The following is a 26,575-nucleotide window of genomic DNA, read 5'->3' on the forward strand; positions in this document are numbered from 1 at the left end:
CGAGGGAAGCCCAAGAATATGGGAGTGGGTAGCCTATCCCTTCTCCAGAGGATTTTCCCCACCTAGGAATCGAACCAGGGTCTCCTGCATTGCAGGCAGATTCTTACCAACTGAGCTACCTAAATTTCTTTTTCTTTTTTTTAAAAACCTTACCTGTTTTCCCCCAATAGATGCTTTACACAGTTGATAACAATTTTCAATAGTGATATTACTTTCTAAGGGTTACAATTCTTTACACATAATTCCTTCTGCGCATAAATAAAAATACATACCCCAAAGCAGTAAAAATAAAATGAAGCAACAGTAAATGAAATGACTGTTAAGGGCTTCCATTTTGGTAAACATTTATCTTGACATTTAAGCTTCAGACTCCTGAGATGACCCTTGGGATAAAATGACAGACTCAGGTTTGATTTCTTCTGACAATTCAAACAGTACTCCACAAACTAAGGATTTTTTTTTTTTTTTTTTTTTTTTTGAGGCTAAATGACTGGCTAGGAGCATTAATGTCCTCAGGCTTTGCTAGAGGCCTGTAATCTCACCTCATCATTATTCACAATCACCCAGAAAAGCCTTAAGCTAGAACTATGATTGTTACTTAGAACTAAACTTGCAAGTTCATTAAAAAAAAAAAGTCCTTCCTTCTTTCATGATTTCATTTTTCTGTTTAATTTATGTGTATCTTTAGACATGAACTTCAGCAAACATTAAAACCTACAGCAATAGTCAATCTGTTTTGAGTGCTACTTTAGTCACTAATTTATAAAATGATAAGCCAGCTTTCATTTGAAAAACCAAAATAAATTTTTATAAATGTAAAAATGAATTGAGGGATGCAATATTCCCTGAAAATAAGGTAATAATCTAGAGTCGAATCATGTCACAAATACCTTGATTTTTTTTTTTTAACTTAGGATGTAATTGCTTGCCATCTATTTTGCCAAAACTTTCCACTCCTGCTTTATTTCTGGGATTGATGATTTGCAATCTTCTTTCTGTTCTTCCAATAACTCTGTCTGCTTCAGCTGATAGAGAAATACAATTACTTACTGATTATAACACTTAAGAATCTCTTCTCTGAATAACAGCAAAAAAGAGTTAGGGCTCTGTGTCTTGGACTGCCTGGGTTAGAGTTAGATTCTTTACTTCTATAAAAGGTGATAATAATAATTTTTACCTCAAAGCACACTGTAAGGATTAAATGAAACAAATGTTTCAAAGTATTGTAGATTATCTGCTAATCGGTAAGCACTGAACAATTGTTATTATTAATAATGATAACTTTTTAGAAGTTTTGATTACTTCTTAAATATCTTCCCAGAAAACTGGATAAAAAAACATTTGTGTGACTTTGGCCAAGTCTGAGTTAAGCTCTTTGCTCTTCTGTTTTCTCATTCACAAGATGAAATACTTTGGCACTATCACCCTGATGGACTCCCTTAACTATAAAAACATGATTTTACTTAGCTATGATGAAGATTCAGACTTATTTTCCTTTTGTGTGTTTGATATGTATCGACAATCCTATTTCCAGCTGAGACTAACTCTGGTTTTGTATCATTATTCTTTGAATAGGAATCATAGCTAATGCTATTCTGTACTTTTTCTGGTATTAGTAGTCATGAGATGTTTTCTGAATTTCTTAGGATGAACTTTTATATTCAGTATTTATCCTCAGAGAAGACCCTAAGATTGTATTGTTTATTCCAAAATGATAGCTCAAAAACCAATCATATATTAATTACATATAACATAAAATTCTATCTAGTCCAAAGATTAAAAAAATGCTGTTACATTTCTGGAGAGGTAAATACAAATTTTTATTCAAAAGGCTTGCAAAATCTTTTTAACATATAATATAATTCACAATTTAGGGCAGTGCCTTCTGAAGACAAAAAAATTTATATCATGCTCTAAAGAGATTTATAGATTCTAATAAGGCATAACTTTGGTAAAAAAGGAAGCTAAAGCTTTTTATTGAGATATAACTTTAGAAATAGAAATGCTATACAGATATCCTACAGATACATATATTTAAACCATGAGAGATGAGCAACATAAGTATTTAGTATAATTAAATTCTCATGGAAACTATTTTAAAATCCTAAATTATGTAAAAATAATCTTAACTAATGCTGACATCTGGTTTAACACTGTAAATATCTTTCAGTGAAAGTCGGTGATTGCAGCAAGACAAACTATGTCATATGCAAACTACAGGTTAGTTAAAAATACCTTTAAAGTCAGTGTGCATACTGAAATATTTAATGACAATGTCTGAATCTGCTTCAAAATAAACAAGATTAGCTATGAATTTTTAGTTACTAAAGCCAGACTGAAGTACATGGGGGTTTATTATACCTTTCTGCCAATTACTCTACGTTTGAAACAATCCATAATACACACTTCAAAAAAAAAGCCAATATACAGGCAGACATCATAACCAGAACCCACAAGGAAGATGACAGATTTAACCTCATAAAAATGTTAACTTTATAGGGCAAAAAGGAAATACATAAAACAAAAACAAACAATTTTACAACAAATGCTAAAGGCACTTCCCTAGGTGGGACTGAGACCAACAACTTAAAACAACCTTCTACACATCTAGACTGCCATCTCAAAATCTCATGGGATGAGCAAACCAAAAAATTACAACAGATATACACACAGAAAATGCAACCAGAATATAACACCAAAGCTAATTAACAAATCATAAGAGAAGAGAACAAAAGAGGAATGGAAGGCAAAAGACCTATAAAAACAAATAGAAAACAAGAAAATGTCAATAGGAATATACACAGATCACATGGAACACAGCCTTGCCTAACTCAATGAAACTATGAGCCATGCCATGTAGAGCCACCCAAAATGGATGGGTCATGGTGGAGAGTTACGAAAAAATGTGGTCCACTGGAGAGGGGAATGGTAAACCACCAGTATTCTCGCCTTGAGAACCCCATGAACAGTATGAAAAGGCAAAAAGATATGACACTGAAAGATGAACTCCCCAAGTGCCCAATATGCCACTGGAGAAGAGTGGAGAAATAACTCCAGGAAGAATGAACAGATGGAGCCAAAGCAAAAACGAAGCCCAGGTGTAGATGTGACTGGTGATGGAAGTAAACTCCAATGTGGTAAAGAACAATATTGCATAGGAACCTGGAATGTTAGTGCCTGAAGAACTATGGACAGATGTTCCTGACACTGTATAGGAGGCAGTGATCAAGACCATCCCTAAGAAAAAGAAGTGCAAAAAGGCAAAATGGGTTTTTGTCTGAGGATGCCTTACAAAGAACTGTGAATAGAAGAAAAGTGGAAGGCAAAGGAGAAAAGGAAAGATATACCCATTTGAATGCAGAATTCCAAAGAATAGCAAGGAGAAATAAGAAAGTCTTCCTAAGTGATCACTGCAAAGAAATAGAGGAAAACAATAGAATGGGAAAGACTAGAGATCTCTTCAAGAAAATTAGAGATACCAAGGGAACATTTCATGCAAAGATGGGCTCAATAAGGGACAGAAATGGTATAGACCAAAAAGAAGCAGAAGCTATTAAGGAAAAGTAGCAAGAATACATGGAAGAACTATACAAAAAAGATCTTAATGACCCAGATAATCACGATGGTGTGATCACTCACCTAGAGCCAGACATCCTGGAGTCAAGTGGCCCTTAGAAAGCATCACTATGAACAAAGGTAGTAAAGGTGATGGAATTCCAGCTGAGCTATTTCAAGTCCTAAAACACGATACTATTAAAGTGCTGCAATCAATATGCCAGCAAATCAGAAAACTCAGCAGTGGCCACAGGACTGGAAAAGGTCAGTTTTCAGTCCAATCCCAAAGAAAGGCAATGCCAAAGCAAGTTCAAGCTACTGCACAACTGCACTCATCTTACACGCTACCAAAGTAACGCCTCAAATTCTCCAAGCCAGGCACCAACAGTAAGTGAACCGAGAACTTCCAGATGTTCAAGCTGGATTTAGAAAAGGCAGGGGAACTAGAGATCAATTGCCAACATCCGTTGGATCATCGAAATAGCAAGACAGTTCCAGAAAAACATCTACTTCTGCTTTATTGACTACACCAAAGCCTTTGACTGTGTGGATCACAACAAACTTTGGAAAATTCTTAAAGAGATGGGAATACCAGACCACCTTATCTCTCTCCTATGAAACTTGTATGCAGGTCAAAAAGCAAGTTAGAAGCAGACACGGAACAACAGACTGGTTCCAAAAATGGGAAAGGAGTATGTCAAGGCTGTATATTGTCACCCTGCTTATTTAACTTATATGCAGAGTACATCATGAGAAACGCTGGGCTTGAAGAAGCACAAGTTGGAATCAATATTGCTGGGAGAAATATCAGTAACTTCAGACACACAGATGATACCACCCTTATGGCAGAAAGTGAAGAGGAACTGAGGAGCTTCTTGATGAAAGTGAAAGAGGAGAGTGGAAAAGCTGGCTTAAAACTCAACATTAAAAAAACTAAGACCATGGCATCTGGTCTCATCACTTCATGGCAAATAGATGGGGAAAAAATGGAAACAGTGAAAGACTTTATTTTCTTGGGCTGCAAAATCACTGCAGATGGTGATTGCAGCCATGAAATTAAAAGATGCTTGCTCTGTGGAAGAAAAGCTACGACCAACCTAGACAGCATATTAAAAAGCAGAGACATTACTTTGCCAACAAAGGTTCGTCTAGTCAAAGCTTTGGTTTTTCCAATAGTCATGTGTGGATGTGAGAGTTGGACCATAAAGAGGGCTGAGTGCCAAAGAATTGATGCTTTTGAACTATGGTGTTGGAGAAGACTCTTGAGAGTCCCTTGGACTGCAAGGAGATCCACCCAGTCCATCCTAAAGGAAATCAGTCCTGAATATTCATTGGAAGGACTGATGCTGAAGCTGAAGATCCAATACTTTGGGCACTTGATGGAAATAACTGACTCACTGGAAAAGACCCTGATGCTGGGAAAGACTGAAGGCAGGAGGAGAAGCGGACAACAGAGGATGAGATGGTTGGATGGATGGCATCACTGACTTGATGGACATGAGTTTGAGCAGCCTCCATGATTTGGTGATGGACCGGGAAGCCTGGCGTGGTGCAGTCCATGGGGTTGCAAAGTGTCAGACACGACTGAGGAAATGAACTGAACTGAACTATTGATAATTACCTAAACATAAATGGGTTAAATGCTCTAATCAAAAGACATACTGGTTGAATGGATACAAAAACAAGACCTGTATATATGCTGTCTACAAGCGACCCACTTCAGAACTAGGGACACATACAGATCAAAAACGAGGGGATAGAATAAGGTGTTTCATGTAAACAGACATCAAAAGAAAGCTGGAGTAGCAGCATTTTTATCTGACGAAATAGGCTTTAAAATAAAGACTGTTATAAGAGACAAGGAAGGACACTATATAATGATGAAAGGATCAATCCAAGAAGATATAACAATTGTAAATATTATGCACTTAATGTAGAAGGACCTCAATATATAAGCTAAATGCTAACAGCTATAAATGGGGAAATCAACAGTAACACAGTAACAGCGGGGACTTTAACACCTCACTCATACCAATGGATCATCCAGATAGAAAATAAAGAACACAAGCTTTAAATGTTACATTGGAAAAGATGGATCTAATGGATATTTATAGGATATTTCATCCCCAAACATTAGATTTCACTTTTTTTTAAGTGCACATGGAACATTCTTTAGGATTGATCATGCCTTGGGCCACAAATCAAGCCTTGGTAAACTTAAGAAAACTGAAATTATATCAAGCATTTTTTCCAACCACAATGCTATAACATTAGACATTACCTACAGAAGAAAAAAAGAAGAACTGTAAAAACTACAAACAGATGGAGCTTAAACAATACTCTTCTGAATGACCAAGAAGTCAGTGAAGAAATCAAAGAGGAAATCAAAAAATATCTAGAGACAAATGACAATGAAAACACAACTCAAAACCTATGGGATGCAGCAAAAGCAGTGAAGTTTATAGCAATACAAGCCTACCTCAAGAAACAAGAAAAGCACTGACTAAACAATCTAACCTTATACCTAGAGCAACTAGAAGAAGAAGGAAAAAACACCCCAAAGTTAGTAGGAGGACAGAAATAAGAAAGATTGGAGCAGAAATAAACAAAATAGAAACAAAGAAAACAAAGCAAAGAGCAATGAAACTAAAAGTGGTGCTTTGAGAAGGTAAATGAAATTGATAAATCATGCCAGAGTTATCAAGAAAAAAAAGGGAGAGGACTCACATCAGTAAAATTAGAAATGAAAAAGAAGTTACAACTGACACCACAGAAATACAAAGGATATAAGAGACTATTACCAGGAACTATATGCCGATAAAACTGACAACTTAGAAGAAATGGACCTACATAAATCAATCAATGTGATATACCCTATCAGCAAATTGAAGAATAAAAACCATATGATCATCTCAAGAGATGCAGAAAAAGCTTTCAGCAAAATTCAACCCCCATCTATGACAAAAACTCCAGAAAGGGGCATAGAGGGAACCTACCTCAACATAATAAATAAATAATAAACCTACCTCAACATAATAAAAACCACACACACATATATATATAACAAATCCACAACGAACATAATTGTCAACAGTGAAAATCTGAAAGCATTTTCTCTAAGATCAGGAACAAGACAAGGATGCCTACTCTCACTACTTTTATTCAGCATAGTTTTGAAAGTCCTAGCCATGGCAAGTAGAGAAGAAAAATAAATACAAGGAATTCAAATTGGAAAAGAAGAAGTAAAACTGTCACTGTTTGCATATTACATGATAGTATATATAGAAAATCCTAAAGATGCTACCAGAAAACTACTGGAGCTAATCAATGAATCTGGTAAAGTTGCAGGATACAAAATTAATACACAAAAATCCCTTGCATTCCTGTACACTAACAATGAAGGAGCAGAAAGAGAAATTAAGGAAACAATCACATTTACAATCACATCAAAAAGAATAAAATACCTAGAAAGAAACCTACTTAAGACCTGTACTCTGAAAACTGTAAGCCATTGAGGAAACAATTCAAAGATGACACAAATGGGAGAGATATGCCTTGTTCTTGGATTGGAAGAATCAATATTACCTAAATGACTATACTATCCAAGGTAATCTACACATTCAGTGGGACCCCTATCACTAATGGCATTTTTCACAGAACTACAACAACAATTTTACTATTTTGCATGAAAATACAAAAACACCCCAAATAGACAAAGCAATCCTGAGGAAGAAAAACAGAGCTGGAGGCATGAAGTTCTGTGACTTTGGACTATACTACAAGCTACAGTAATCAAGACAGTATGGTACTGGCACAAAAACAGAAGTATAGATCAATGAAACAGAACAGAAAGCCCAGAGATAAACACACCCACCAACTGTCAAATATCTAAGACAAAGGTGGTAAGAATATATAGTGAAGAAAAGATAGTCTCTTCAAGAAGTGGTACTGGAAAAACTGGATAACTAACATGAAATTAGAATACTCCCTGATACCATACACAAAAGTAAACTCAAAATGGATTAAAGACCTAATTGTAAGGCTGGATGTTATAAAGAACTCTCAGAGGAAAATATAGGCAGAACACTCTATGACATAAATTGTAGCAAGATCTTTTCTGTCTCACCTTCTAAAATAATGAAAATGAAACCAAAAATAAAACAAATGGGATCTAATTAAACTTAAAAGCTTTTGCACAGCAAAGGAAAACACACAAAAAAGAAAAACCCAAAAAGACAAACCAACAACGAATTTATCTCCAAAACATACAAAGAGCTCATGCAGTGCAATTAAAAAATAAAAACAAAAAAAACCCTCAATCCAAAAATGGGCAGAAGACCTAAACAGATATTTCTCCAAAGAAGAAACACAGATGGCCAAAAAGAACATGAAAAGATGCTCAACATCAGCAATTAACAGAGAACTTCAAATCAAAACACAACGAGGTATATGACCTCACATTGGTTAGAATGGTCATCATCAAAAATCCTACGAACAAGCCATGCTGGAAAGGGTCTGGAGAAAAGAGAACCCTTCTTTACTGTTGGTGGGAATGTAAATTGGTGCAGCCACTATGGAAAACATATAGAGGTCCTTAAAAAACTATAGAGCTCCATGTTGTTGTTGTTTAGCTTCTCAGTCATGTCAATTGTTTGTCACCCCCATTACCATATGATCCAGCAATTCCACTCCTGGGCATGTATCTGGAGAAAACTGTAATTCCAAAAGATCCATGCACCCCAATGTTCATTGCAGCACTACTTACAATAGCCAGGACATGGAAGCAACCTAAATGTCCATCAAGAGGTGAATGGATAAAGGAGACATGGTACATATATACAGTGGAATATTAGCCACAAAAAAGCACAAAATAATGCCATCTGCAGAAAGATGGATGGGCTCAGAGATCGCCATACTGAGTAAAATAAGTCAGACAGAAAAGGACAAATATCATATGACATCGTTTTTACGTGGAATCTTAAAAAAAATGATACAAATTAACTTATTTACAAAACAGTTACAGATGTAGAAAACAAATTTAAGGGGGAAAGAAAGGGGATGAGGGATACATTGGGACACTTGGATTGACATACACACACTACTATATACAAAATACATAATTGACAAGGACATACTGTATAGTTCAAGAAATTCTACTCAATATTCTGTAATAACCTATATGGGAAAAGAATCTGAAAAAGAATGGATATAGGTATATGCATAACTGAATCACTCTGCTGGACACTTGGAACTAACACAACAATGTAAATCAACTATATAAAATTAAATTAAAAAACTAAAATAGAAGCATTCTAGAACTTAACTGGCGGTACCAAGGATAAGACTCCATCTGCCAGTGAGGGGACACTGCTTTGATCCCTGGTCTGAGAAAATCCCACATGCTGCAGAGCAAGAAAGCTCATATGCCACAGTTACTGAGCCACACTCTAGAGCCTGTAAGGCTCAATGACTGAGCCTATGGGCCACAACTACTGAAGCCCACACACTCCTGGGCCCACAAGCAATAACTACTGATCATGCATGCCGCAGTAACTGAAGTCTGCATACCCTAGAGCTCACAAACTGTTAACTACTGAGTTCATGTGTTGCAAATACAGAAGCCTGCACCTAGATCCTGTGTTCTGCAACAAGATAAGCCACTGGAATGAGAAGCTCATGCACCACAATAAGGAGTAGCCCTTGCTTGCCACAACTAAAGAAAGCCTGAGCACAGAATGAAGACCTAGTGCAACTAAAAATAAATAAATGAATGAATAAATAAATAATTAAAAAACAGAAGCATTCTAGCCAAAGAGCATTTATATCCTATTATTTCTAGCCATAATATGTATGTATATATGCATATAATAACATGTGTATATAATAGTATATATAAAAGACATACAATAATATATATATCAGTAAACTCAGAAAGGCAAACAACAAAATACAAAGAGCACTTATCTCAAGATGGTAGGATTATTATACATTTTGCTTTTATTTTTTACAAAAAACAGGTATTAATTTTATAATAGAAATATATTTTAGAAGTGTTTTTATGACAACTATTTGGAGATGTGTGGCATTTAAGACTATAGATGTCAGCTGCTTTTCAGATTTAATAAAAATTAAGTTCATAGACAAGAAAACTGTAATTATGTGAAGAATTCATGGAGAGAAAACAATTCCTACCTTGTGGAGAGAAACTGATAAAAACATAACATGTGCTGTGAGACCCAGCAGCGTAATGGAGGCAGTAAATCTCTAGATGCTCTATGCCTTTATGAGTCCCTATAAAGGAGTACCTCTTCTCTCTGTAACAGAAATAACACAGACACACACATTTATTTAAAGCAGAGGCTGAAAGAAATCATCCTTAAGTACACACTGCAGCTACATAGGCTGTCTGTTTGCAGGTGGGATCTCAAAGGGAAACAGTTGGATATATCATTTACTGGTTGTACATCCTTGGGAAAGCTATTTATCCTCCCCATGCCTCAGTTTCCACATCTGTAAAAGGGGATAATAACAGTACCAAAGTAGAAAGGTTATTACAAAGATTAATATTCTTAAATACAACACTGTCAGGTACAATAATAATAGAAAATACTATTTGTGTGCTAGGTGTGTGCTTAGTCATTCAGTTGCGTTTGACTCTTTGGAACCCATGGACTATAGCCTGCTAAACTCCTCTGTCCATGGGGATTGTCCAGGCAAGAATACTGGAGGGGTTGCCATGTCCTCCTCCAGGGGATCTTCCCAACCCAGGAATCGAACCCTGGTCTCCCACACTGCAGGCAGATTCTTTGCCAGCTGAGCTACCAGGGATATCATTTATGTGGTTTTAAAGATAAATAAATGGGTAGGGTTGATTCACAGAACATATTACTGTCAGTGATATTTTACTTCTGTTAGCATCTCAAGTAATTCTCATTTCAGAGTTGTGAGTGGATATTATTACCACCTGGCCCTCAGATTTTCAAATCAGAAACTTGATTTTATCAGAGCTTTCCAAACTTACAAGCAAACTCACAGGAACAGATAAATTTAAAAAGGGAAATTTTTTGATTTTTCAAAATGATAGCCAATGGACTTGATAAAATATTATTTACTAATAGTTGATCTACTTAAGCACAGACCACTTAGAAATTACCTGGTTAGAGTAAAATTAAAGAAAATAGAATTGAAAACTCAAATTGGACCTTCTATGAAATCATAGCAGTGTGCTTTTCTGCTTTGTTACTAATTTCTTCCTCCATTTGATATGAAACCTTGAGAAGGCACAGCATTACCAATGGAGATTCTTGTCAAGAATATTTAATTTGAACCTAATAATTTAAAAAAAAAGTCAGAAAAATTTAAATTAAGGGACATTCTGCAATTTATCTAGACTTTTAAAAAAGATGTCAACAACATGACATAAAAAGATTGATAATTTTTATTTTTTTTTAAGATTAAAGGATGCTAAAGAGGGGGCCTTCTGGGACTGTGGCTGCCAGTGTTCCCATCCCTACTGCATGCCACTGCCAACCCACGCCTCTGTAGGAGATGCTCTAACACCAGCATTCTCCCAGTCAGAAACGAAACCTGTGTCCCCTGCATTGGAAGTGTAGTGTCTTAATCACTGAACCTCCAGGGAAATCCTGTTTAAAAATTTTTTTTTAATATATGGACTTTGTACAAAAGTTTTGAAAATCCATCTCTGAAACTGTTTTCAGAGACGTTTTTGGACTGTATGAGAGAGCAGTTTCATTAATACACGATACCATACTGATGGAGGCAACGAAGACAATGGTGACCTCCTCCAAAAGGTCCTGTGCAGGCACTGCTGCACTCAGTCTCCCACCCTGCAGCAGGCCACGGCTGACCCATGTCTCCGTCGGAGTCTCCTGGACACACACGGGCAAGTCTGGGTCAGTCTCTTGTGGGGATACCAGAGACTGAGACAGAACTGTGTCTGAGTGTCTCCTGCGGAGGCATGGGTCAGCAGTGGCCTGCTGCAGGGGCAGGGGCTCTGGGTGCAGTAGACCTGGGTATGGATAGCCCTCTTGGAGGAGGTCACCATTAACATCACCATAGGGCCGCAAGAACTTACACAAGACTGGGAAAGACTCTTGGAGGGCACAGAAAAAACCTGGTACACACCAGGACCCAGAAGAAAGGGGCAGTGACCCCATAAGAGACTGACTCAGACGTGCCTGTAAGTGTCCAGGAGTCTCTGGTGGAGGTGTGGGTCGGTGGTGGCCTACTGTAGGGTTGGGGACACTGTGTGCAGCAGTGTCTGCATGGGACCTTTTGAAGGAGGTCCATTATCTTCATTACCTCCACCATAGATTGGCCTCAGGTCAAATAACAGGGAGGGAACACAGCCCCACCCATCAACAGAAAATTGGATTAAAGATTTACTGAGCATGGCCCCAACCATCAGACCAAGACCCAGTTTCCCCCTCAGTCAGTCTCTCCCATCAGGAAGCTTCCATAAGCCTCTTATCCTTCTCCATCAGAGGGCAGATAGAATGAAAACCACAATCACAGAAAACTAATCAATCTGATCACATGGACCACAGCTTTGTCTCACTCAAAGAAACTATAAGCCATGCTGTGTAGGGCCACCCAAGATGGACAGATCATGGTGGAGAGTTCTGACAAAACGTGGTCCACTCAAGAAGGGAACGGCAAACCACTTCAGTATTTTTGCCTTGAGAACCCCATGAACAGTATGAAAAGGCAGAAAGATAGGACACTGAAAGATGAACTTCTCAGGTCGGTACATACCCAATATGCTATTGGAGATGAGTGGAGAAATAACTTCAGAAAGAATGAAGAGATGTAGCCAAAGCAAAAACAACACCCAGTTGTGGATGTGACTGGTGATGGAAGTAAAGTCCAATGCCGTAAAGAGCAATATGCACAGGAACCTGGAATGCCAGTGCCTGAAGAACTATCAATAGAGGTTCATGACATTGTTCAGGAGGCAGTGATCAAGAACATCCCCAAGAAAAAGAAAGGCAAAAAGGCAAAATGGTTGTCCGAGGAGAACTTATAAATAGCTGAGAAAAGACAAGACTCGAAAGGCAAAGGAGAAAAGGAAAGATATACCTATCTGAATGCAGAGTTCCAAAGAATAGCAAGGAGAGATAAGAAAGCCTTCCTCAGTGATCAATGCAAAGAAATAGAGGAAACAATAGAATGGGAAAGACTGGAAATCTCTTCAAGAAAATTAGAGATACCAAAGGAATATTTTATGCAAAGATGGGCTCAATAAAGGACAGAAATGGTCCTTTATTAAAAGAATGGTCTTTATTAACAAAAGCTGAAAGATATTAAGAAGAGGTGGCAAGAATACAGAGAAGAACTATACAAAAAAGATCTTCGTGACCCAGATAACCATGATGGTGTGATCACTCACTTAAAGCCAGATATCCTGGAATGCAAAGTCAAGTGGGCCTTAGGAATCATCACTATGAACAAAGCAAGTGGAGGTGATGGAATTCTAGCTGAGCTATTTCAGATCCTAAAAGATGATGCTATGAAAGTGCCACACTCAATATGCCAGCAAATCTGAAAAACTCAGCAGTGGCCACAGGACTGGAAAAGGTCAGTTTTCATACCAATCCCTAAGAAAGGTAATGCCAAAGAATGCTCAAACTTCTGCACAATTGGACTCATCTCACACACTAGCAAAGTAATGCTCAAAATTCTCCAAGACAGACTTCAACAGTACATGAACCATGAACTTCCAGATATTCAAGCTGGATTTAGAAAAAGCAGAGGAATCAGAGATCAACTTTCCAACATCTGCTGGATCATCGAAAAAGAAACAGAGTTCCAGAAAAACATCTACTTCTGCTTTATTGACTATGCCAAATCTTTGACTGTGTGGATCACAACAAACTCTGGAAAATTCAAGCGATGGGAATACTAGACCACTTGACCTGCCTCCGGAGAAATCTGTACACAGGTCAAGAAGCAACAGTTATAACCAGACATGAAACAACAGACTGGTTCCAAATTGGAAAAGGAGTACATCAAGGCTGTATATTGTCACCCTCCTTATTTAGCTTATATACAGAGAACATCATGCGAAATGCTGGGCTGGATGAAGCACAGGCTGGAATCAAGATTGCCGGGAGAAACATCAATAACCTGAGATATGCAGATGACACCACCCTTATATCAGAAAGTGAAGAAGAACTAAAGAGCCTCTTGATGAAAGTAAAAGAGGAGAGTGGAAAGTCTGGCTTAAAACTCAATACTCAGAAAGCTAAGATCATGGCATTGGTCCCATCACTTCATGGCAAATAGACGGGGAAACAATGGAAACAGTGAGACTTTAATTCTTTGGGCTCCAAAATCACTGCAGATGGTGATTGCAGCCATGAAATTAAAAGATGCTTGCTCCATGGAAGAAAAGTTATGACCAACCTAGACAGCACATTAAAAAGCAGAGACATTACTTTGTCAACAAAGGTCCGTCTAGTCAAAGCTAAGGTTTTTCTAGCAGTCATGTATGGATGTGGGACTATGAAGAAAGCTGAGCACCGAAGAATTGATGCTTCTGAACTGTGGTGTTGGAGAAGACTTTTGTCAGTCCCTTGGACGGCAAGGAGATCCAACCAGTCCAGCCTAAAAGAAATCAGTCCTGAATATTCATTGGAAGGACTGATACTGAAGCTGAAATTCCAATACTTTGGCCACCTGATGTGAAGAGCTGACTCACTTGAAGAGATTCTGATGCTGGGAAAGATTAAAGGCAGGAGAAGGGGAGGACAGAGGATGAGATGGCTGGATGGCATCACCGACTCGATGGACGTGAGTTTGAGTTAAGCTCCGGGAGTTGGTGATGGACAGGGAAGCTTGGCATGCTGCAGTCCATGGGTCGCCAAGTCAGACATGAATGAGTCACTGAACTGAATGCTTAAAAAATTCATTCTCACAATCTGAAATTTGATATGTCTGCATATTCAGACTGCTATTTTATTCTTAGTTTAAGATTTAAATATAAGGGAAGATGAAAAACAACATTTTAAAATTTTTATTATTATTTGATTCTTTCCTGGAAGCCCTTTGAAACCTGTTGACTTAATCCATGGGTTCTGCCTGTTCACAAAATATTTATGTAATTGCTTTTGTTCCTAAAAATATTTTGCATACACATACTGGTTGCATCTGAATTCTTAAACCAACCAAATGTCATCTCAAACTAAGCTTAGTGGGTCAAAAGTTATCTATGCCTTTTGGGTCAAAAACAAGCAGTCTTCTGTGTGTAAAAGTTAATTGCAGAGGTAGTTACAAAAAAGAAATTCCAAAAAATATTTTGAACAATTCTAGCATTTCTGGCCTCCAAATATAACCATTTGAGGGATAAACTGACTTAAACTATATATATTAAAGTACCAGATTCTTCATAGTCCCAGTTTGTAACTTTAGTTTATTAAAAAGAGTTGTTGGTTTTGCTGGACTTGAATTTCCACATTTTACTGTTTCCTAATTATCAAATACTATTTTTAATTGGTATTAAACTTTTACAAGTGACCCTGATATTATAACTTGTCTTTAATTAAATAATATTACACTTATATCAGCATTTTAATTCTCTAAAAAAGTGCCTTTACAGCTCAGTTTTATTTTTTGTTTTTGCATTATGTAGTTGGTATTTTCCATCATGAAAAAGTGTATACATTCCTGCTCATAACTGTTTCATTATTATATTTGTTGTTATCTTTAGGTATTGATAATGAAAGATGGGACCAAAATTATCCTTATTCCCCAATTATCTGATCCTTTACCTAAAGGAGCCTAATCTAGAGATAAGACCAAGGCCGTATCAAATGGAGCAGATACTGCAAAGCAGCATTTATTTCAACTGCACTCACTTAATTTCTGAGAAATGAGACAGGAGCTGAGCTAAAACTTACTTTTGCTTTAGCCAGAAAGAAAGCAATTGTCAGTAAAATTAATGATATAGACATGAAAAAATGGATGTATTTTCAGAAAACAAATGCATTTTCATAGCCTTTGTGGTCATTTGTGATATCATTTATTTCTAATTCTTATTCTGATTTCAGAGCTTTATTTTACAAGTTTATAAAATTGGCTTTTATAGCGATTAGGTACTGTTTTTCAATTTTCCTTTAGTTGGTGTTATTTTACTTATAAGTATGAAAATGATTGTACTTTACTACTCATTTCACATACTAGCAAGAGTAACCTCAAAATCCTTCAAGCTAGGCTACAGCAGTACATGAACAGAGAACTTCCAGATACACAGGCTGGATTTAGAAATGGTAGAGGAACCAGAGATCAAATTGCCAGCATTCTTCAGATCATGGAGAAATCAAGAGAATTCCAGAAAAACATCTACTTCAACTTCACTGACTTTGCTAAAGCCTTTGACTGTGTGGTAGTGGTGGGTAGTAGCTCAGTCATGTCTGATTCTTAGCGACCCCACTGACCGTAGCCCTCCAGGCTCCTCTGTCCATGGGATTCTCCAGACAAGAATATTGGAGTGGGTTGCCATTCCCTTCTCCAGGGAACCTTCCCAATCCAGGAATAGAACCAGCATCTTTTGCATGTCCTGCATTGGCAGGCGGATTCTTTGCCACTAGCCTCACCTGGGAAGCCTTGTGCTTAGTCACTCTGCATCTGACTCTTTGCGACCCCATGGACTGCAGTCCACCAGGCTCCTCTATCCATAGGGATTCTCCAAGCAAGAATATTGGGAGAGGGTTGCTATGCCCTCCTCCAGGGGATCTTCTCAACCCAGGGATCGAACCCAGGTCTCCCACAATTCAGGTGGACTCTGTACTGACATGAGCCACCAGGGAAGCCCTGGATCACAACAAACTTCGGAAAATTCTTAAAGAGATGGGAGTACCAGGCCACTTTTCTGGTCTCCTGAAACACTTGTATGCAGGTCAAGAAGCAACATTTAGAACCAGACATGGAAGAACTGACTGGTTCAAAATTGGGCAAGGAATATGACAAGGCTGTATACTGTCACCTTGTTTAATTAACTTATATGCAGAGTACATCATGCAAAATGCCGGGCTGTATGAATCACAAGCTGGAATAAAGTCTGTCAGGAGAAATATCAACAACCTCATATATGTAGACGTTACCACTCTAAGGGAACAAAGTGAAGAGGAACTAAATAGCCTCTTGATGAGGGTGAAAGAGGAGAGTGAAAAAACTGGCTTGAAACTCAACATTCAAAATTCGAAGATCATGGCATCCAGTTTCATTGCTTCATGGCAAATAGAAGGGGAAAAGTAGAAACAGTGATAGATTTTACTTTCTGAGGCTCCCAAATCACCGCGGATGGTGACTGCAGCCATGAAGTTCAAAGATGCTTGCTCCTTGGAAGGAAAACTATGACAAATCTAGACTGTGTATTAAAAAGCAGAGACATCTCTTTGTCATGAAAGGTCTGTAAAGTCAAAGATATGGTTTTTCCAGCAGTTATGTACAGACGTGAGAATCAGGCTAGAAAGAAGTCTGAGCGCTGAAGAATTTATGCTTTCGAATTGTGATGACTGGAGAAGACTGTTGAGAGTCCCTCGGACTGCAAGGAGATCAAACCAGTAAACCCTAAAGGAAATCAACCCTGAAGGTTCATTGGAAGGACTGATGCTGAAGCTCTAAAACTCTGGCCCATCTGCAAAGAGCTGACTTTGATCAGAAAAGAGACTGGGAAGGACTAAAGGCTAAAGGAGAAGGGGGCAACAGGATGAGATGGTTAGATAGCATCAATGACTCAGTGAACATGAATCTGAGCAAACTGGGAGATTGTGGAGGACAAAGGATCCTGGCTTGCTACAGTCTAAGGGGTTGCAAAGAGTGAGAAACAACTTAGTGACTAAACAACAGCAGTAGCTGATTCATGTTGTACAACAGAAACTAGCACAATATTGTAAAGCAATTATCCTCCAATTAAAAATAAAAAAAATTTAAATTTAAATTCTTAAATGTTATTACATATGAATTATTGGGTAAGTTTCTAGAAAACAGGTGTTATATCAGAAAAACATCTGCCATGCCTGCCAGCACAGCCTTCTTTCTGGTCCAACTCTAACATTTGTAAATGACTACTGAAAAAACCATAGCTTTGACTATACAGACTTTGTCACCAAAGTGATGCCTCTGCTTTTTAATATGTTGTCTGGATTTGTCATAGCTTTCCTTCCAAGGGGCAAGCATCTTTGAATTTCATGGCTGCAGTCAATGTCCACAGTGATTTGGGAGCCCAAGGGGAAAAAAAATCTGTCACTACTTCTACTTTTCCCTTTTTATTTGCCATGAAGTGATACAACTGGATGCCATGATCTTCGATTTTTGAATGCTGAGTTTCAAGACAGCCTTTTCACTCTCCTCTTTCACCCTCATCAAGAGGCTATTTAGTTCCTCTTCACTTTCTTCCATTAGAGTGGTTTCATCTGCATACCTGAGGTTGTTGACACTTCTCCCAGCAACTGTGATTCCAGCTTGTGATTGATGAACAACTGACTAGTCCAAAATTGGGAATGAGTACAACAAGGTTGTATGTTGTCACTTCTCTTATTTAATTTATATGCAGAGTACATCATCCAAAATGCTGGGCTGGATAAATCACAAACTGGAATCAGCTATAAGTATTACATATATCCCCTTCCTCTTAAGCTCCCTCCCACCACCTCATCCCATTCCTCTAGGTCATCACAGAGCCCTGAGCTGAGCTCTCTGAGCTCTGACATCAGCTTCCCACTAGCTTTCTATTTTACACATGGTAGTGTACATATGTTAGTTGCTAAGTTTCTACAGATCATTGTTAATGTTAATATCATGCTGTTTGGTTTTGAATTTACACATGGAGATGGTTTAAAAAAATCAAGTAGTCCTATAAGACTCATTTTTTTAACCATTTTCCAATATCCAGAAGCAATCATTTTCAATTGATTTTAGGTATTTCTTTAGGCATTTATGAAGAAGAATATCTCTAAATAAATGACTATATTTCTACCTCTTGATTAATCTATTAGTTTTCCCCAACTCACATTTAAGGAGGTAAGAAAAGGGGGATCATAGATAATATATGACTGGGGCTTGATGACTGTGGATTTCATAGAACTGACTATGCTGTTTTGTTCAGTAAACCCCAGTATCAATTTATTGAGAACTTTCTTTTTAATCCAGTTAGAGTCTCCAAAAAAGAATCTTTCAATCTTCTGCCTAGTGTTACTAGCATTTTACAAAAAAAAATAGTAAGGACTTGGGCTGTATATTGTCACGCTGCTTATTTAACTTATATGCAGAGTACATCATGAGAAATGCTGGGCTGGAGGAAGCACAAGCTGGAATCAAGATTGCCAGGAGAAATATCAGCAACCTCAGATATTCAGATGACAGCACCCTTATGGCAGAAAGTGAAGAAGAACTAAAGAGCCTCCTGATGAAAGTAAAACAGGAGAGTGAAAAAGTTGGCTTAAAGCTCAACATTCAGAAAACCAAGATCATGGCATCTGGTCCCATCACTTCATGGCAAATAGATGGGGCAACAGTGGAAACAGTGGCTGACTTTTTTTTTTTTTGGGGCTCCAAAGTCACTGCAGATGGTGACTGTAGCCATGAAATTAAAAGATGCTTGCTCCATGGAAGAAAAGTTATGACCAATCTAGACAGCACATTAAAAAGCAGAGACATTACTTTGTCAACAAAGGTCCGTCTAGTCAAGGCTATGGTTTTTCCAGTAGTCACATATGGATGTGAGAGTTGGGACTTTAAAGAAAGCTGAGCACAGAAGAGTTGATGCTTTTGAACTGTGGTGTTAGAGAAGACTCTTGAGAGTCCCTTGGACCGCAAGGAGATCCAACCAGTCCATCCTAAAAGAGATTAGTCCTGGGTGTTCATTGGAAGGACTGATGTTGAAGTTGAAACTCCAATACTTTGGCCACCTGATGTGAAGAGCTGATGCATTTGAAAAGACCCTGATGCTGGGAAGGATTGAGGGCAGGAGGAGAAGGGGACTACAGAGGATGACATGGTTGGATGGCATCACCGACTCAATGGACATGGGTTTGGGTAGACTTCAGCAGTTGGTGATGGATAGGGAGGCCTGGCGTGCTGCAGTTCATGGGGTTGCAAAGAGTCGGACATGACTGAGCGACTGAACTGAACTGAACTGGGGTCTCATAGTAAGAGTGTAAAATGTCAGTCTGGTCTGTTTTCAGTAAAGTACTCTGCCAACTAGAATTCTCCAAATTTCCCCATTTGGGAACCTTCTGATTTACCAAAGAATAAACTTTGTCTTCTGCTAGGATGATGGGTGGAGAGGTACTTGTCTAGCTGCAGATGACAGAGCAAGAATGCAAGAGACTGTCTTAAATAGACTTCCAACCAGGCCTGCTCTTATTTTTTTCCTTTAACCTGCTTCTGTAAGTCTATGTGGTACTAATACCTAAATTTCTTGGAAACCATAATGCAAACAGAATTGTTTCCTGGCTTTAAGATTCAACTTGCTTGGATTTGCTAAGTCATTTAGCTGTAGTTCTTCTGCTGTCTAGTTTCCACATTTTGGTACTATCATTCTTCTCTCATTCTTTTTCTCTTCTTGTTTCAACCTTCTTAATAAAACATTTAATATTACGTTGTATTTTAATGTGGTTTTGAAAGGGCATGGAGTTAAATATATATGCTCATTCTACCTTCTTTAACCAGAAATCAACATTGCTAATTTTATTATCTACTGAGTAGTTTCTCCTTCTTAACATTTGTTAGATTTGAGATAAATACTATTTTTTAAAAAAGACAATTTCTATTTTAAGAAAATGGGAAATTACCATAACCAATTCCTATACTCAGTCTCAGAGTAAGATTGCTCCGAGATTGCTATTTATATATCATCTATTTTATATTGAATGCTTTTATTATGGCACAGGCCTGAGTTCTTCATAGCAGTGGGGGATGTTTGGTACTCTATTGCCCTGGTAACAATAACTAAGTCATATACTACAGAGCTCAATCTATTAAGAGTCAGGACATGGACAAGGTTATCAAAGTTTCCAAATCAAAAACTGGGCAGAGAGTTTAACCTTTAGGGGAAGTAAGCAAGCCCACCAATCACAGGCCAGACAATGCACTATGTTTGTTTCATTATCTTACTTAATATACATATATGCAATGATTTTTAGTTATTAAAGACAATGTTATATATACATTTCATTATTTCACATAATACATGTATGATATAGTTTTTACTGTATAAGCTTTATGAAAAAAAAATATAATAATGCAGCTCTGTATGTACTCAAGTGATCAATTGACAAAACATAGTACCTAAAGAAAGTAAGGCATAGAACAGAGTATATAACCTGCTACATTCTGTAAATACCTATATAGATGTGGCGAAGCATTCAACATTTCTGGAGGAATGCATGAATGGTAGCAGGGACTGCCTCTGGAGAGGGAAAATAGGTATCTGGGAGACAAGACTTGGAAGAGTAGTTTTTCACTGCCTTTGTATACCTCTCAAATTCTATGTCATGCAAATAACCTATTCAAAAATAAATAAAAGACAATTATAAAACATGTATAATTTGGCTTCTTCAGTCCTGCCAAGCTCCAGATCATCTGATTATCAGCCACAGACAGAAAGTAGCTCTTCTGGCAAAGCTATCTTTTTTTCCCTTCCCTGCTTCCTGATGTGCCCCTCTTTCTCGTCAAACTTTATTGAAATCTGCATAAAGCAGCAATCGACTCCAGCATTCTGAATTTTCCTCCTTCATTAGAAGTGAAAACACTTTGGTAGAAAGATGGCCTGACTCCCAAATGTATCAGATGATGGCTTAGATACTTCGGTAACTTACCAGACTGAGATGGTGGGTGAGGTCCTCACCACCCTTCACCTGACTGCTTTGGCCAAGCCAATATTGTATTTTAGGGTCTGTTACTTGCAAGAATTTTTGTTATCTGCAGGCCTATCACATTGAATAGCTATCTAATTATGGTGAATATAAATGCATAAATGAATAATTTTATTTAAAGGATTAATCCAGCTAATTTTAAAAGGATTATGTAATAGAGATTTTTAAGTATGTATTTTAAATTTCCCAACTGTTTAGTAATTATAGCTGTCTTCTTTCCCTGATTCCAAGATCTAGTCAAGGGTCATACATTTTATTCAGTTGTCATATCCATTTAACCTCTTTTAATATTTTTTTCATAACAGTATGGTTAGTTCAGTCAATTCAGTTGCTCAGTTGTATCTCACTCTTTGTGACCCAATGGACCACAACGCGGCAGGCTTCCATGTCCATCACCAACTCCCAGCCAGAGCTTACTCAAGCTTATGTGCATTGAGTTGATGATATCATCGAACCATCTTATTCTCTGTTGTCCCCTTCTCCTCCTGCTTTCAATCTTTCCCAGCATCACTCTTCACATCAGGTGACCAAAGTATTGGAGTTTCAGCCTCAGTATCAGTCCTTCCAATGAATATTCAGGACTGGTTTCCTTTAGGATGGATTTGTTGGATCTCCTTGCTGTCCAAGGGACTCTCAAGAATCTTCTCCAACACCACAGTTCAAAAGCATCAATTCTTTGGCTCTCAGCTTTCTGTGCAGTCCAACTATGATATGCATACATGACTACTGGAAAAACCATAGCTTTGACTAGACAGACCTTTGTTGGAAATGTCTCTGCTTTTTAATATGCTGTTTAGGTTGCTCATAACTTATCTACCAAAGAGCAAGCGTCTTTTAATTTCATGGCTGCAGTCAGCATCTGCAGTGATTTTGGAGCAACTCTGTCATTGTTTCCCATCAATTTGCCATGAAGTGATGGGACCAGATGCCATGATCTTAGTTTTCTGAATGTTGAGCTTTAAGCCGACTTTTTCACTCTCCTCTTTCACTTTCATCCAGAGGCTCTTTAGTTCTTCTTCGCTTTCTGACATAAGAGTGGTGTCATTTGCAAATTTGAGGTTATTGATATTTCTCCCAGCAATCTTGATTCCAGCTTGTGCTTCATCCAGCCTGGCATTTCACATGATGTACTCTGCATAGAAGTTAAATAAGCAGGGTGACAATATACAGCCTTGACGAACTCCTTTCCTGATTTGGAACCAGTCTGTTGTTTCATGTCCGATTCTAAGTGTTGCTTCTTAACCTGCATACAGATTTCTCAGGAGGCAGGTCAAGTGGTCTAGTATTCCCATCTCTTGAAGAATTATCCACAGTTTGTTGTGATCCACACAGTCACCACATTGGCATGTCAATAAAGCAGAAGTAGATATTTTTCTAAAAACTCTCTTGCTTTTTCAATGATTCAAGGGATGTTGGCAATTTTTTCTCTGGTTCCTCTGCCTTTTCTAAATCCAGCTTGAATCTGGAAGTTCATGGTTCATGTACTGTTGAAGCCTGTCTTGGGAGAACTTTGAGCACTACTTTGCTAGCGTGTGAGATGAGTGCAATTGTGTGGTAGTTTGAACATTCCTTGGTATTGCCTTTCTTTGGGACTAGAATGAAAACTGACCTTTTCCAGTCCTGTGGCCACTGCTGAGTTTTCCAGATTTGCTGGCATATTGAGTGCAGCACTTTCATAGCATCATCTTTTATGAAATGAAATAGCTCAGCTGGAATTCCATCACCTCCATTAGCTCTGTTTGCAGTGATGCTTTCTAAGGCCCACTAGACTTTGCATTCCAGGATGTCTGGGTTTAAGTGATTGATCACACCATCATGGTTATCTGGGTCACGAAGATCTTTTTTGTATAGTTCTGTGTATTCTTGCCACTTCTTCTCAATATCTTCTGCTTCTGTTAGGTTCATACAATTTTGTTCCTTTATTGAGTCCATCTTTGCATGAAATGTTCCCTTGCCATCTCTAATGTTCTTGAAGAGAGCTCTACTCTTTCCCATTCTATTGTTTTCCTTTATTTCTTTGCATTGATCACTGAGGAAGGCTTTCTTTTTTTTTATTTTTTATTAGTTGGAGGCTAATTACTTTACAATATTGTAGTGGTTTCTGTCATACATTGACATGAATCAGCCATGGATATACATGTATTCCCCATCCCGATCCCCCCTCCCACCTCCCTCTCCACCCGATCCCTCTGGGTCTTCCCAGTGCACCAGGTCCGAGCACTTGTCTCATGCATCCAACCTGGGCTGGTGATCTGTTTCACGCTAGATAATATACATGTTTTGATGCTGTTCTCTTGAAACATCCCACCCTCGCCTTCTCCCACAGAGTCCAAAAGTCTGTTCTATACATCTATGTCTCTTTTTCTCTTTTGCATATAGGGTTATCGTTACCATCTTTCTAAATTCCATATATATGTGTCAGTATACTGTAATGGTCTTTATCTTTCTGGCTTACTTCACTCTGTATAATGGGCTCCAGTTTCATCCATCTCATTAGAACTGATTCAAATGAATTCTTTTTAATGGCTGAGTAATATTCCATGGTGTATATGTACCACAGCTTGAGGAAGGCTTTCTTATCTCTCCTTGCTATTCTTTGGAACTCTGCATTCAGATGGGTGTATCTTTCCTTTTCTCCTTTGCCTTACGCATCCTTTCTTTTCTCAGCTATTTGCAAGGCCTCCTCAGACAACCAGTTTGCCTTTCTGCATTTTCACTGCCTCCTGTACAATGTCACAAACCTCCATCCATAGTTCTTCAGGCACTCTGTCTATCAGATCTAATCCCTTGAATCTATTTGTCATGTCCACTGTATAATCGTAAGGGAATTGATTTTGGTCATACCTGAATGGTCTAGTGGTTTTTCCTACTTTCTTCAATTTAAGTCTGAATTTGGCAATAAGGAGTTCATGATCTGAGCCACAATCAGCTCCAAGTCTTGTTTTTGCTGACTGTACAGAGCTTCTCCATCTTTGGCTGTAAAGAATAGAATCAATCTGATTTTGGTGTTGAACATCTGGTGACGTCCATGTGTAGAGTCTTCTCTTGCGTTGTTGGAAGAGGGTGTTTGCTGTGACCAGTGTGTTCTCTTGGCAAAACTCTCGTTATTCTTTGCCCTGCTTTGTTTGTACTCCAAGGCCAAATTTGCCTGTTACTCCAGGGAGCTCTTGACTTCCTATGTTTGCATTCCAGTACTCTAAAATAAAAAGGACATCTCTTTTGGGTGTTAGTTCTAGAAGGCCTTATAGGTCTTCATAAAACCATTCAACTTCAGCTTCTTTAGCATTACTAGTCGGGGCACAGACTTGGATTACTATGATATTGAATGGTTTGCTTTGGAAATGAACAGAGATCATTCTGTCATTTTTGAATTTGCATCAAAGGACTGCATTTTGGATTCTTTTGTTGATTATAATAACATAGTAGCTTCTAAAAATTAATTCAACTCTATATTCAATGTATTCTATATTTTTATAGGAGTGCCAAGTATAATAGAAAACAACAAAATCAATAATAAGTAGGCCAGGTCCTTAGAGCAAATATAAGCTAGTGGAAGAGAAAATTATGTACAATATTCAATACAACATTCCACTTCCATTCTAGACTTGGAAATTCTAAATGAAGCTAAAATGTTAGTTATAGAAGCTAATTTATACTCCAATGTTCTAGTCTAGTTTCTCATGTCAATAATTTTACCACTAGTATTGTGTACCATTATAAATACATATCACATTATATTGTACAAATTTGTTTATATATCTGCTTCCTCAGCTGGTTTATGAGCTCAAACTCATAAGCAGAAACTAGAGGTCATGGCATAACATCTACTATAATGTACACACAATAACTGTGAATCATAAGGTAGGAAGTTAAATCATTGAATGAAAGGCAAAGTGGCATTAGAAGATCAGATAAGGAGTAGTTTTAATTCCCACTGGATAGCTTGGAGAAAGCTACAAAAAACAAGGGTGCATTTAGAGAAAACTGAGATCTTAATATATAGAAATATAACGAGACAGAGGATTATGTACAGACAGAACAGGAAAACTTTGCACAAGTATGAAGGTAAAAAAGGTACTGGGTATGCCTTACAATGTTCATAATGCAGTATCACTGGAATTGCAAGCTTCTGCGACTGACTGATAGATGTATTAAATATAGGGAGGAGTAGTAGGAATAACACCTAGACAAATTAGCAGTGATCTGAGTGGCATCTTTCCCATAGCTGTACTACTGTGGCACGAATAGTACAGGTCTATCAAAATGGTACACAAAATGGTTTTGAGAATTTATCCATATGTCTGAACCCAATTAGATGTCTATATATTATCTTAGAATAATGACCTTTACCTATGGCATTTCATGGAATAATACACTGCTAGAGAAATGCAAACATCTGAGGAATGAAATTGAACCTAGTGTATTTTCCCAAATAATCTGACCATGGGACACTTCTGTCATAAAATTCCTATTAACATCTCAGTTTGGAAAATATTATTGTTATTTCCCTACATTTAATATATAAGGTATCACTACAACTTGAGTCTGAGTCATCAAATGGGTCTATTTCAAGCTTTATGATGTTATATTACTACAATATTACTACTTGGAACAACTCCAAAATATTCACTAATTTGGTACTAAGCAGAGGATATGAGCTAGTATCAGAAGAAATTATCACAGTAAGTTTACTTTTGTCTTATATATCCAGACTACATGAATTGTTTAAGAGTTTATGGTGGATTAACCTAAGGTATAGTGAAATTTAGTTAGATAAACATAAAGTTTAATTTAGCTATACTTCACTAAAAATATAAAGAAAGTGGAAACAAGATGAAAGTCTACAAATAGGGGAATAGTTAAATTTTGGTATCTCCTGCTATACAATAGTTCAGTTTTTAAAAAAATAAATTAAGAGCTATTTCTACAAGGCAACAAAGGGTGAGAAATGCAAGGTGAAGGTGTGTAGGTATGTAAGTGTGTGTGTGTATGTAACCCCATCTTTTTAAAGCAATGAACAATTCCTCTCTTTTGTATGTATATGTACATATGTGTTAAACAAATTCAGAATAGGAAAAATACATACTAGGTTAAGAAAAGAAGATCACGTGGTATGAATATGA

The 26,575-nt window shown here is 37.6% G+C and overlaps 1 protein-coding gene across 9 annotated transcripts in view; it reads right to left on the reverse strand.

Moving 5' to 3' along the window:
• MBD5 (methyl-CpG binding domain protein 5) overlaps window positions 1-26,575 on the reverse strand; it is a 470,032-nt gene that overhangs the window by 143,105 nt on the left and 300,352 nt on the right. For 8 of the 9 annotated variants that reach the window (XR_011490988.1, XM_070476233.1, XM_070476234.1 and 5 more), the window contains one exon: window positions 9,748-9,869. The exons of the other annotated variant lie outside the window; for it this stretch is intronic. The gene's annotated coding sequence lies outside the window, so the exon portion shown is untranslated. The remainder of the gene's footprint in view (window positions 1-9,747; window positions 9,870-26,575) is intronic. 9 annotated transcript variants of the gene reach the window in all.

This window comes from Odocoileus virginianus, chromosome 13, assembly GCF_023699985.2.
Source record: "Odocoileus virginianus isolate 20LAN1187 ecotype Illinois chromosome 13, Ovbor_1.2, whole genome shotgun sequence".
NCBI classification, from domain to species: domain Eukaryota; kingdom Metazoa; phylum Chordata; class Mammalia; order Artiodactyla; family Cervidae; genus Odocoileus; species Odocoileus virginianus.